Raw genomic sequence first — 12866 nt, forward strand, 5'->3', positions numbered from 1 at the left:
CCAAAAAAATAAGTGACCCAGCGACCCTCACCATTCTGACAACTCCATAGCCGCCTCCTCCATATGATCCTTCTTTCTCGCTCGTTTCCTTCTGTTTTGCCATATTTTTCGGCAAAACCAGCCGAGCAGCCAAACTCCGTCGAAGATTCGACGAAGCTTCTAGGTTGTGGTTCAATTTTCCGGCGGAAGTTTCGATTACTCGAAAGATTCTGTTTTCTTGCACTTCGTCAATAGAGGTTCTTTTCTTTGTTTTCACTTTCTTCTATGTCCATATTATGCTCTTGCCAATGTTTAAATAAATGGTTTTGGTTTTCTGATTTATTAATTATTTATTTTAGCATGAAGATGCTTTAATTTGCTCTAATGGTGATTAACTTTTTGTATTTGCTTAGAGTAAATCGGAAGTATTTAATTTAATACGTTTGGGATAGAACATGGCTCTATTAACTCACTTGGATTTTCTTAATATTAAAAGATTTTAAAGTTTTATTCTTTTCTTTCTTCTACTGTTTCGCTCGAATTACCATGCTTTATTAGCTTTCATCAAACCTTCTCAATTTGTGTTGCTTGAATGTTTGTGTTAGTAAGTTTTCATCGCTTTATATGGTATACTATTTAATGTTTCTGTTGACTTTAATCTTATGAATATTAATTGCTTAATTGGTAAAAGAATGTCATGGGCTATAAGGTGGGTCTTGAACCATAAGAAATTTGGGCCAAGTAATAGATCATGTTAGCTAGCCTATTTAATCCCCAATAATATCTTGTCCATAAATTTGGAATCACGTTAATCTCAAACTTAGAAAGAATTAATTCATGAACACCGCTAGTATGCTTTAGGCGCATATTAATTAATCAAATTATCGTGATTATGTACACGTTCGCGTGATATAGTTATGATTTCCAAATATTAAAGTTGAAGTATGCGTTAGCGTAACTTTGGGCAAAACAATCTTAGTATAATAAAATGTTATTAATTATGTACACATACGCGAGACATAATTTTGGCACAATAAACAAAACGGATTCACACAAGTGATTCGTTTCAAAGATAATTCTATATTTTAATAATTAAAAGCGGATAGATAAAACATGAAAACCTATAAATCACAGTTTATCCAAAATTAATTTAAGCCAAGTTTAAGTCAATAAAGCGACCGTGCTAGAACCACGGAACTCGGGAATGCCTTACACCTTCTCCCCGGTCAACAGAAATCCTTATCCAGACTTTATTTTTGCAGACCAATAATAATAGAGTCAAACATTCCTTTGACTAGGGATTCAAATAAAATGTGACTTGAAACACACAAAAACTCAATTCCAAGTGGCGACTCTGTAAATAAAATAATCCATACTCAAGTTTGTCACTTTAATTGGAGAAACTCTTTAACCCACCATCCATAACACTTCATTTATCTTTGGGGGGGCATAAAAGGGGTATGACAGCTCTGGCGTCTCTGCTGGGGACTTTCAAGAATTCGAGCTTGTACATTGACTTTATTTGGCTTTATTAATTTTTGTATATATTGTGATTTATTTGAGCCTAATGTGTTACTTGTCGAGTTTTTACCGTTTTGATATTGTTGAACAGTACATTTAAATTGTATCTTCTCTAGCATCCCTTTGAGTCTTCTGATAATTAGTTATGTTGTGTTTGCCTACCAGCATCACAAAATTTCTGTCTTGAGATAAAACCAGTTAGCCTACCAGCTTTTGGTGAAGGATTTAGTCACACGTGTTAGGCAGGAGAGCCGTTAGCTAGCCAGTGCTGTTCTACTACTGGTGACGCTTGACGCTCCTCGGCTCGGGTTGTCCGCCCGGGCAAGCCAGGTCTAGATACCATCTCCTTTAGGATTTACAAACTTAGAAGAACAAGCCACAAGCAATGAATATCCCTAGTAGTCTACGCTTTAATTGCATCATGTGTATTTGACTTAGCAGCGCTCGACACAGAGGTCGAGTTCTGTTTTAGGACAGGCTTTGTTGAGACCATTATGTCATGTTACGTGCTACTTGTTGCATTATTTGGGAGGCTTTCACGTCGACTGGCTTTAGCATATATCAATTGAATGATGAGAGAAAAAATGATGTGGTTTAGTGCATATGGTTTTTAAAGATTAATTTTCATTAAAAAAAAAAAAAAAAAGAACATAGTCGATTTTTACCGAACTACGCGGGTCTGATTCTCACCGGATATGAGATACGTAGACAAACCTCATCGGTTCCGGCCCCAATTTTCAAAAAAAGCAAAATTCAAAAATAGTTTCCCTTTGCTTGATTCCCTCTCTAGAATTCTTTCCTTAGAAAATCTAAAAAAAATTAAATCCAAAAATATTTTCCTTCTTTTCCGAAGTCTTTCATTCGAAAAAAAAAAAACAAAAACAATCTTCAAATCAAAATCCAAAATATTTATTTTCCTTCTTTAGAATTCCTTCTTTTTAAAAAAAAAAAACTCAAAAAATATATTTAAAAGTCTTTATATATAAAAAAAAATAAAAAATGGGTCTGTCTATTCCCAATCCCCCTGAACTACGTATTGCTCTGATTCATGCGGCGACATGATACGTAGGCAACCCACAAAAAGTTCGATCAAAAAAACAATTTCAATAATTCTAAGATGAGGGATCAAAATGAGGCGTAAGTGAAAAAAAAAAAAAACTACCTCATAAGCCGGAATGAAACATGAAACCTCCAAAAGCATGTTAGAAATAGTGACAATGATAGGAGCATGGCACATTATGTGTGATTCATATCTATAAAATGCTTAACCCTAATACGTTTGTTGTCTCTTACGTAGTAAGCTTAAGGTAGTTGGTTTGTGGTGAAACTGGTAACACACCATTACTTCACTAGATCTAAGGGAGAAGTAGTAATGGCCAACGATGATGAGATCGAGCTAATCAGTGACGACCCCCAGGGTCAATCAGTTGAACAAGAGTCGAAGGAAATAAGAAAATTGAGACAGCAATTGTCTGATGTATATCAAGCTTGAGTGTCTGGTCAGCCTCCACCCCGGGGTCCCTCAGAGGGAACTTCCACCGTACCCCTGGCTACTCAACCACAGCTCCATGCAACGAGCGACCACATTCTACCACCAGGGTATGTGCCAAACTACAGCCTCCACGTTGCTCCCGGTACCTCTAATGTGCGACCTCCAGTCACATCGGTCAGGAACACTCCTCTAGTCGTGTCTAGCGCACCGATATACACAATCCCGCCTCCACCTCCTGTGACGAGGCCAATCAACGAGTCGCCATCTCATGCTTATGATGGCCAATATTACTCTCCAAATATGTCTTTCGGGGTCTCGGCTCCATATAATCAAACTCCTCAGTACGAGTCACCAGTGGAAAATGAAAAGCCTGCCAAGACGGTTGAGCCGAATGAGATGGCCAGGAAAATGAAAAGTCTTGAACAGAACATAAAGAACATACAGGGACTAGGGGGTCACAAAAGTGTTTCGTTCAGTGATCTATGCATGTTCCCTCACATACATTTGCCACCAGGGTTCAAGACCCCAAAATTCGAGAAGTATGATGGACACGGCGACCTTATCGCCCATTTGAAAAGGTACTGCAACCAGCTGAGGGGTGCAGGTGGAAAAGAAGAATTACTGATGGCTTATTTTGGGGAAAGTCTTGTGGGGCTAGCCTCCGAATGGTTCATTGACCAAGATATCTCTCACTGGCATGTCTGGGACGATATGGCCCAAGCCTTCATCAAACAATTTCAATACAACATAGATATTGCGCCGGATCGCAATTCCCTGTCCAATATGAAGAAAAAGCCGACTGAAAGCTTTAGGGAGTATGCAATCAAGTGGAGGGAGCAAGTAGCTAGAGTTAAGCCACCCATGGATAACCACGAGTTGATCACTATTTTTCTGGAGGCCCAAGAGCCTGATTACTTTCAGAACATGATGTCCGCAATGGGTAGACCTTTTGCGGAAGCGATCAAAATAGGAGAAATCGTCGAAAATGGCCTCAAGACTGGCAGAATTGTAAGTCAAGCTGCTCTGAAAGCCACCACCCAAGCTATCCAAAATGGGTTGGGAAGTTTGGCAAATAGAAATAAGAGAGATGAAGGGTCCATGATGACTTCGGGATACAGGGAAGTTCAAAGAGGGGCATCGCACCCTTATGTGCAAGTTCAGCAGGGGCAATCCAACTACCCTCAATATTACTATCCCCCGCCAATTCCTCAGTACTTTGTGGGACCGTCATAATATACAGTGTTTAATGCTCAATCATATTCTCGTCCTCCCAATCAACAGGTGCGGGCACCAGCTCTAAGATTCCCCCGACCTCAGCAGTAAAATTTTCGGGCACCCTACAATGCTCGTCCTAGGCAGGATTATGGTCGAGAGCAGAGGCCGGTGGAAAAATTTACTCCATTGGCTGAATCATACTCTAGTCTGTTCCAGAAGTTGAAGCAGATGGACGTGTTTGGACCCATCGCTCCCCACCATATGCATCCCGATTCACACGGATTTCAAGCAAATGCTATATGTGAATATCATTCAGGTGCTCCGGGGCATAGCACTGATGACTGTTGGACCCTGAAAAGAGCCATAGAAAGACTCATTATTGAAAAATTGATTGTAGTCACGAATGGCAAGGACCCTCCTAATGTGACCAATAACCCGTTGCCAGTACACAATGATGTTCATTTTGTGGGAATGATTGGCCGAGATCATGAATATAAGCCGGTTGGTCGAGCAAAAATGACAGTGGTAACGATTCAAGAGGGAACCAAACTGGAAGTAAGTCCAAGCCTAGATGCACCATTGATTGTGAAAGGTGCCCAAAGCTCAAAGAGGGCAACTTTATTTGTTCCAAAAATCTCGAGGTTAGAAGTTCGGTCCAATGTTCCAAACCCAAAGTTATACGTCCTTGGAGGTCACCCCATCACAAAGCAGAATCAGGGTGATACGACAGGTATAATAGAACCGATCATAATCAAGCCTGCCATACAACCCCGTGTAACAAATACGAAAACCATCCCTTGGAACTACAACAGAACTGTAGTACCCTACAAAGGCAAGGAAATCATAGAAGAAGTGGGGGAAACTGGAGGTTTGACTTGATCAGGGAGGTGTTACTCTCCAGAAGAGTTGAGGAAGGCTAAGCAAATCAGAGAAGGCCAAATACCAATAAAGAAATCGGTCACTGAAGAAGAGGCGGAGGAGTTTTTGAAAAAGATGAAAGTTCAGGATTACTCAATCATTGACCAGCTGAGAAAGACTCCTTCCCAAATCTCTCTGTTACCTCTGCTCATACACTCAGGAGAGCATGCCCGTGTACTAATCAAAATCCTGAACGAGGCACATGTCTCAGAGAATACCACCGTGAATCAGTTAGAGAAGATGGCCAATAGATTTTTTGAGGTGAACCAAATTTCCTTTACTGATGATGAACTTCCTGAGGAGGGATCCGGTCACAATAGGGCTTTGCACTTGATTGTCAAATGTGAGGGGCATTATGTGAAGCGAGTCATGGTTGATGGAGGCTCGAGTGTAGATGTATGCCCCCTCTCTACCTTGCAAAGTATGAAGATCAATACAGACAGGATCCGACCCAGCAATGTTTGCATCCGGGCTTTTGATGGCTCAGCGAGAGATACCATTGGTGAGATCAACCTCACCATGACGATTGGGCCTGTTGATTTTGAAATTGTCTTCCAAGTAGTGGACATGGAAACTTCTTATAACTTTCTTCTTGGAAGGCCATGGATCCATACGGCCCGAGTTATGCCATCCACCTTGCATCAGATGCTCAAATTCGAGCACGACAGGCAAGAAATTATTGTTCACGGAGAAGACGAGTCATCCATTTATAAAGACCCGTTAATCCCATGTATTGAGGCCAAGGAAGGATGTGAGTCTATTGTCTATCAGGCTTTCGAAGTGGTTTTTGTGGACCATGATGAGGAAGGAAAGCCCATTCTGCATCCCCGTCTCTCCGCCACATCTGTAATGGTGGCTGCACTTATGATGAGACAAGCTTATGAGCCAGGAAAAGGCTTGGGGGTATCATTGCAAGGAATTTCAAAACCTATTTCTCCGTTCAGTAACAAGGGTACTTTTGGTTTAGGCTTCAGGCCAACACAAGCGGATGAAGACAAAGCCAAGCACCGCAAAAAGTACGGGTGGGTCTTGCAGCAACCTATCCCTCACACTTTTTACACTTTTGTCGAGCCACAATTCAAACATGGTCAAAATTCCACGGCGCATACAAACATTGATGAAATTTGCCATGGCCTCGGGAATATGTTTTCTGAAGTGGATATGATCCAGGCTGGTGAAGGCACTAGTCGTGCCGATATGCAACTAATTGGCCCAGAAACCATGCTCAATAACTGGGAAGCAACTCTTCTCCCCACAAGGAAGGAGTCTTGGCAGTTGACTTTTGCAGCTTCTTTATTTTGTACTTTGGGTTAATTTCAGGGTTGTAATCCAAATATCTTAGTATGATTGTTTTATTTTGACGTTAACCCTTCTATCCTTTCAAATTCAGTGAAATGCAGTTCAGTTTCGTATTTTGTATCTTTTCCTTTTCCTAATTCCTTCCATTTATTTCCATTTCACTTTTGTTAATGTCAGCTTTAATAACATGACATGCATGCAGAATTCATGCCCAGATCTCAAAAAGCTGTCTAATTTCAAAATAATGCATCAAGAGGTCGAATATGATGAAGATAAGGTTTTTGATGAAATAAAAAGAGAGTTGGAACAATTTGAAAACAAGCCTAGGCCCAACCTTAATGAAACTGAGCCAATTAATATCGGAGGTCATGAAGAAGTCAGAGAAACAAAGATAAGCATTCACACTGAACAAAAAACCAGAGATGCCTTGATTTAACTTTTATTTGAGTATAGAGATGTGTTTGCCTGGTCTTATGATGATATGCCTGGTTTAAGCGCCGATTTAGTGGTTCATAAGCTTCCCACGTATCCTTATTTTCCACCAGTCCAACAGAAGCAGCGAAAATTTAAAACGGACATGAGTGATAAAAGCAAAGAGGAAATAATGAAGCAATTGAGCGCCAATGTTGTCAGAGCCGTACGATACACCACCTGGGTGGCAAATGTTGTGCCCGTGCCAAAGAAAGATGAAAAAACTAGAGTCTGTGTTGACTACAGAGAACTGAACAAAGTAAGTCCGAAGGATAATTTTCCTTTGCCAAACATCCATATTCTTGTAGATAATTGCGCAAAGCATGAGATACAGTCGTTCATGGATTGCTATGCTGGGTACCACCAGATTCTAATGGATGAGGGTGATGTATAAAAGACCTCTTTCACCACTCCGTGGGGTACCTATTGTTACAGGGTCATGCCATTCGGTTTAAAGAATGCAGGAGCAACTTACATGAGGGCCATGACCACTATTTTTTCACGACATGATGCACAAAGATATTGAAGTATATGTCTATGATGTTATCATAAAATCAAAGACACAGGCTGATCACGTGAATGATTTAAAAAAGTTCTTCGAACGGCTTCGAAGGTATGACCTTAAGCTCAATCCAGCCAAATGTGCGTTTGGGGTTCCATCTGGGAAACTCCTCGGTTTTATAGTCAGTCGGAGAGGCATCGAATTGGATCCATCTAAGATAAAGTCCATTCGAGATCTGCCACCTCCGAAGAACAAAAAGGAGGTCATGAGTTTGCTCGGAAGGTTGAACTACATCAGTAGGTTCATTGCTCAGCTCGCAACCACGTGCGAGCCCATCTTTAAGTTGCTGAAAAAGGATGCTGCAATCAAATGGACGGGCGATTGCCAAAGTGCTTTTGACAGGATCAAAGATTATCTATCAAAACCCCCTGTACTGGTCCCACCTGAACCTGGCAGGCCTTTGTTTTTATATTTATCGGTGATGGATAATTCCTTTGGATGCGTTCTGGGGCAACATGATGCGACAGGAAAAAAGGAACAAGCAATATATTATTTGAGCAAGAAGTTCACCAATTATGAGGTTAAGTACAACAATTATGACTTGGATCGCTCAGAAGTTGAGACATTATCTTTTGGCCTATACTACTTACCTCATATCCAGAATGGATCCTCTGAAGTATATCTTCCAAAAGCCAATGCCCACCGGCAGGCTCGCAAAATGGCAAATCCTACTCACAGAGTTCGACATCGTCTATGTCACTCGCACCGCGATGAAAGCACAAGCTTTGGCCGATCATTTGGCAGAGAATCCAGTTGATGATGAGTACAAGCTACTTACCACATACTTCCCAGACGAAGAGGTCAACTCAATAGAGGAAGTAGTTCCAGACGACAACCCTCTATGGAAAATGTATTTTGATGGAGCTGTCAATATCAAAGGAGTTGGGATCGGGGCAATACTCATCTCACCTATTGGACAGTATTACCCTGCAACAGCCCGGCTTCGGTTCTTCTGTACCAATAATACGGCAGAATACGAAGCTTGTATCATGGGTTTGAAAATGGCCCTCGATCTGGATGTGCATGAACTATTGGTTATGGGAGATTCTGACTTGCTTATCCGGCAAGCCCAAGGCGAATGGGAGACTCGAGACATCAAGCTTATTCCATATAGACAATGTGTACAAGATTTGAGCAAAAGATTCAAATCCATCGAGTTCAGGTACATTCCCAGGTTTCACAACGAGCTAGCCGATGCTTTGGCTACTTTAGCCTCGATGCTCCCTTATCCGGGAAACACCCATATCGATCCACTAGAAATCCAAGTTCAGAATCAACACGGTTACTGCAATACAATTAAGATAGAACCAGATGGTGAACGATGGTATCATGACATAAAACGATTCCTGAAAACGAGAGAATACCCAGAGCACGCCAAGGGAGATCAAAAAAGAACTATAAGGAGGCTCGCCAGAGGTTTCTTCCTGAATGGGGAAATTTTGTACAAAAGGACCCCAGATTTGAACTTGTTGAGATGCGTAGATGCCACAGAAGCTGAGCGGATCATGAGTGAAGTGCATTCGCGGGTATACGGACCTCACATGAATGGATATGTTTTGGCGAAGAAGATTCTGCGGGCAGGGTATTATTGGCTTACAATGGAGCGAGATTGCTTCAGTTTTGTTCACAAGTGTCACAAATGCCAGATTCATGGTGACCTGATTCACTCGCCACCTTCGGAGTTGCATCCCATGTCCTCTCCTTGGCCTTTCATTGCTTGGGGGAATGGATGTTATTGGGCTAATTAAGCCAAAGGCTTCAAAAGGGCATAGATTTATTTTGAATGCAATTGATTACTTCACCAAGTGGGTGGAGGCCATCACTTTCAAAGCAGTCACCAAGAAAGCAGTGGTAGACTTTGTTCATTCCAACATCATCTGCCGCTTTGGTATCCCAAATACCATTATCACTGACAATGCAGCCAATCTCAGTAGTCATTTGATGAAGGAGGTATGCGAGCAATTTAAAATTATGCATCGCCATTCTACCCCTTACCGGCCAAAAGCCAATGGAGCCGTTGAAGCAGCGAACAAGAACATCAAGAAGATTCTTAGGAAAATTATCAAGGTTCGAGACAATGGCATGAAAACTTGCCTTTTGCTCTTTTGGGATACCGCATAACTGCTCGCACATCTGTTGGTGCAACTCCTTATCTGTTGGTATATGGGACGGAAGCTGTAATACTGACTGAAGTCGAAATTCCCTCTCTTCGGATCATTGTGGAGTCAGAGATTGAAGATACAGAATGGGTAAAGACCCGATTAGAACAACTAATGCTGATTGATGAAAATCGGCTAGCAGCAGTGTGCTTTGGCCAGTTATACCAGCAAAGAATGGCACGCGCTTACAACAAGAAACTGCGTCCAAGGCATTTCGAGGTAGGCCAACTCGTTCTGAAACACGTTCTTCCACACCAAGTAGAAGCTAAAGAAAAGTTTGCCCCAAACTGGAAAGGACCCTACATCATCAAGAAAGTGTTAGCAAAAGGGGCCTTGCACTTGCTATTCCAAGCAAGTGTCACCTTTTTGGTTACCCCTTTTAAGCTGTTTTTTTCTTCCTTGTTTTCCATTTTCTGGAACCTGTGTACTCAAAGAAAAAAAAAAAGAAGTCAAACAATAAATTTTTTTTGAGTCATTGAATTACGTCTGACCTGATTCTGAAAGGATACGTAGGCAGCCTTACCCTGGATTTGGTCCCATTGCAATAAAAATCCATATTCCCAATACTCCAAAACTAGGGCAGAAGTTTGTTTTTATCTTACGGTTTTCCCGTAGAAACAGTTCCAAAAGTTATAATTCAGTTTAAGGTTCTTTTTGCCTTTTCATGTTAAGAATTTCTGATCGATCTTTGAGAATACTTGAAGTCCCCATGCCAGGGGCATTGGCCAACCTTCCGCATGAAAAAAAAGAAAAAAAGAAAGAAAGAAAAGAAAAGAAGAAATGAGAGAGTCTTATCGGTGAAAACTCGTATGAGCACTGTAAGGCGACAGTGAGCAGAGAAATGCAAGAGTCTTATTGGTGAAAACTAGATGGGCACCATAAGGCAACAGTGATTAGAGAAATAAGAGAGGTCAGTTAGCGAAAACCCGTAAAGGGCGCTACTAGCCGAATGAGGGTCTTCGATGCTCTGGCATGAGCACAACCAAGACAGTTTCAAGATGAACATTCGCGACGTATTTTGAGAATTAGACAGCTCAGACAGATCAGACGTCCAGTCCAAAATACATGTCATGATTCATTGAAGTCGGCACATATCTCCAGATAAGTCTCCTTATTTCTCTCCCCGAAAGGGACACCTTTTATTTAGACACAATTCCTTTTTCACTTCTAATTGCTCTTCTATTCTTTTCCATAATTTTTTTTAGATTCCCTTTCGGTCTAATCTTGCATCAAAAGCAAAGCAAAAATGGCTGCAAAACTGTCTATAGTTTTTTCGTAATACCGAGCACAATTTGGAGCATATACGGCATTGACGAAGGCAGGAATCCATCTGTGATCTCTTTTGATAAGGCGGACAAAGTGTCTCAAAGAAACTGAAAAGGTCGCCTAAGCAAGACTTGCTTCGTGGGAAAAGTTGATAAGCACTACAGACACAAATTGGTTCTGAGTGCAAGACAACTAAGTTTGATTTTAAAGAAAAATTGCTTTGCCTTAGATACAAGGGTTAATGGTACAGTGGACATCCGGGTATGAAACAGCCAGGGGAGACGTCAGAAAGACAAAGTCTCTAGAAAATGATACAAAGTATCCGAGCATCTCGGTACCACTCTGATAGAATCAGTCTTTCGATAACGGGGTGTCCATGAACTCAAACTCCTTATTGTATCAAGGCCACAAACCGACCACCACTTTAAAAACTCACAAATTTTCTTTGGTTGAAGCAGGAACAAAGCAGTGCAGAATGGCGGTTCTCAAAGGACGAATGTCACCAAATGTAAGCTCCTTAAAATCTTCAGCATGCATCACTACTGTCCATACCTCTCATTTTCATAGCTTAACCTAGGCAAAACCTTTTCACCTAGGGGGATCCAGCTCATAGGTCCGGGTAGAAGTACTCTTCGCCCAAGTTATTTTACAGTAGCTTAACTCAAGTAGAACCATTTTGCTTTGGGGGATCCAGCTCAAAGTTCCGGGTAAAATTACTTTTCGCCCAGGCTGTTTTTCGTTGCTTAACCCAGGTAGAACATTTTTGCCTAGGGGGATCCAGCTAATATTTCCGGGTAGAAATACTTTTCGCCCAGGCTGTTTTACGTAGCTTAACCCAGATAAAACTTTTTCGCCTAGGGGGATCCAGCTCATAGTTCTGGGTAGAATTACTTTTCGCCCAGGCTGTCTTTCGTAGCTTAACCTAGGTAGAACATTTTCGCCTAGGAGGATCCAGCTCATAGTTTCGGGTAGAAGTACTCTTCGCTCATGTTGTTTTACATAGTTTAACCCAGGTAGAAACTTTTCGCATAGGGGGATATAGCTCATATTCCGGGTAGAAGTACTCTTCGCTCAGGTTTTGATACAAAGCTTAACCGAGGCAGAACCTTTTCACCTAGGGCGATCCAGCTCATAGTTCCGGGTAGAAGTACTCTTCGCCCATGCTATTTTTTGTAGCTTAACCCATGTAGAACCTTTTTCTCCTAGGGGGATGCAGCTCATAGTTCCAGGTAGAAGTGCTCTTCGCCCAGGCTATTTTTTTTCGTAGCTTAACCCAGGTAGAACCTTTTTCGCCTAGGGGGATCCAGCTCATAGCTCCAGGTAGAAGTACTCTTCGCTCAGGTTGTTTTACGTAGCTTAACCCAGGTAGAACCTTTTTCGCCTAGGGGGATCCAGCTCATAGTTCCGGGTAAAAGTACTTTTTGCCCAGGCTGTTTTAGGTAGCTTAACCCAGGTAGAACCTTTTTCGCCTAGGGGGATCCAGCTCATATTTCTGGGCAGAAGTACTCTTCGCTCAGGTTGTTTTACGTAGTTTAACCCAGGTAGAACTTTTTCGCCTAGGGGGGTCTATCTCACAGTTCCGGATAGAAGTACTCTTCGACCCGGCTGTTTTACGTAGTTTAACCTAGGTAGAACTTTTTCGCCTAGGGGGTCCATCTCACAGTTCCGGGTAGAAGCACTCTTCGACCAGGCTGTTTTATGTAGCTTAACCCAGGTAGAAACTTTTCGCCTAGGGGGATACAACTCATATTCCGAGTAGAAGTACTTTTTGCCCAGGTTTGCTTTTCATAGTTTAAACCAGGTAGACCCTTTTCGCCCCGGGGATTCAGCATCTGGTTACATTTTCTTTTCAGTAGTATAGGGCACCAACCTTTGGTTACATTTCCTTTTCAATAATACAGGGCGCCAACCTCTGGTTACATTTTTCTTTTCAGTAATATAGGACGCCAACCCCTGGTTACATTTCCTTTTCAGTAATACAGGG

This window comes from Nicotiana tomentosiformis, chromosome 9 (assembly GCF_000390325.3).
Source record: "Nicotiana tomentosiformis chromosome 9, ASM39032v3, whole genome shotgun sequence".
Lineage (NCBI taxonomy): Eukaryota > Viridiplantae > Streptophyta > Magnoliopsida > Solanales > Solanaceae > Nicotiana > Nicotiana tomentosiformis.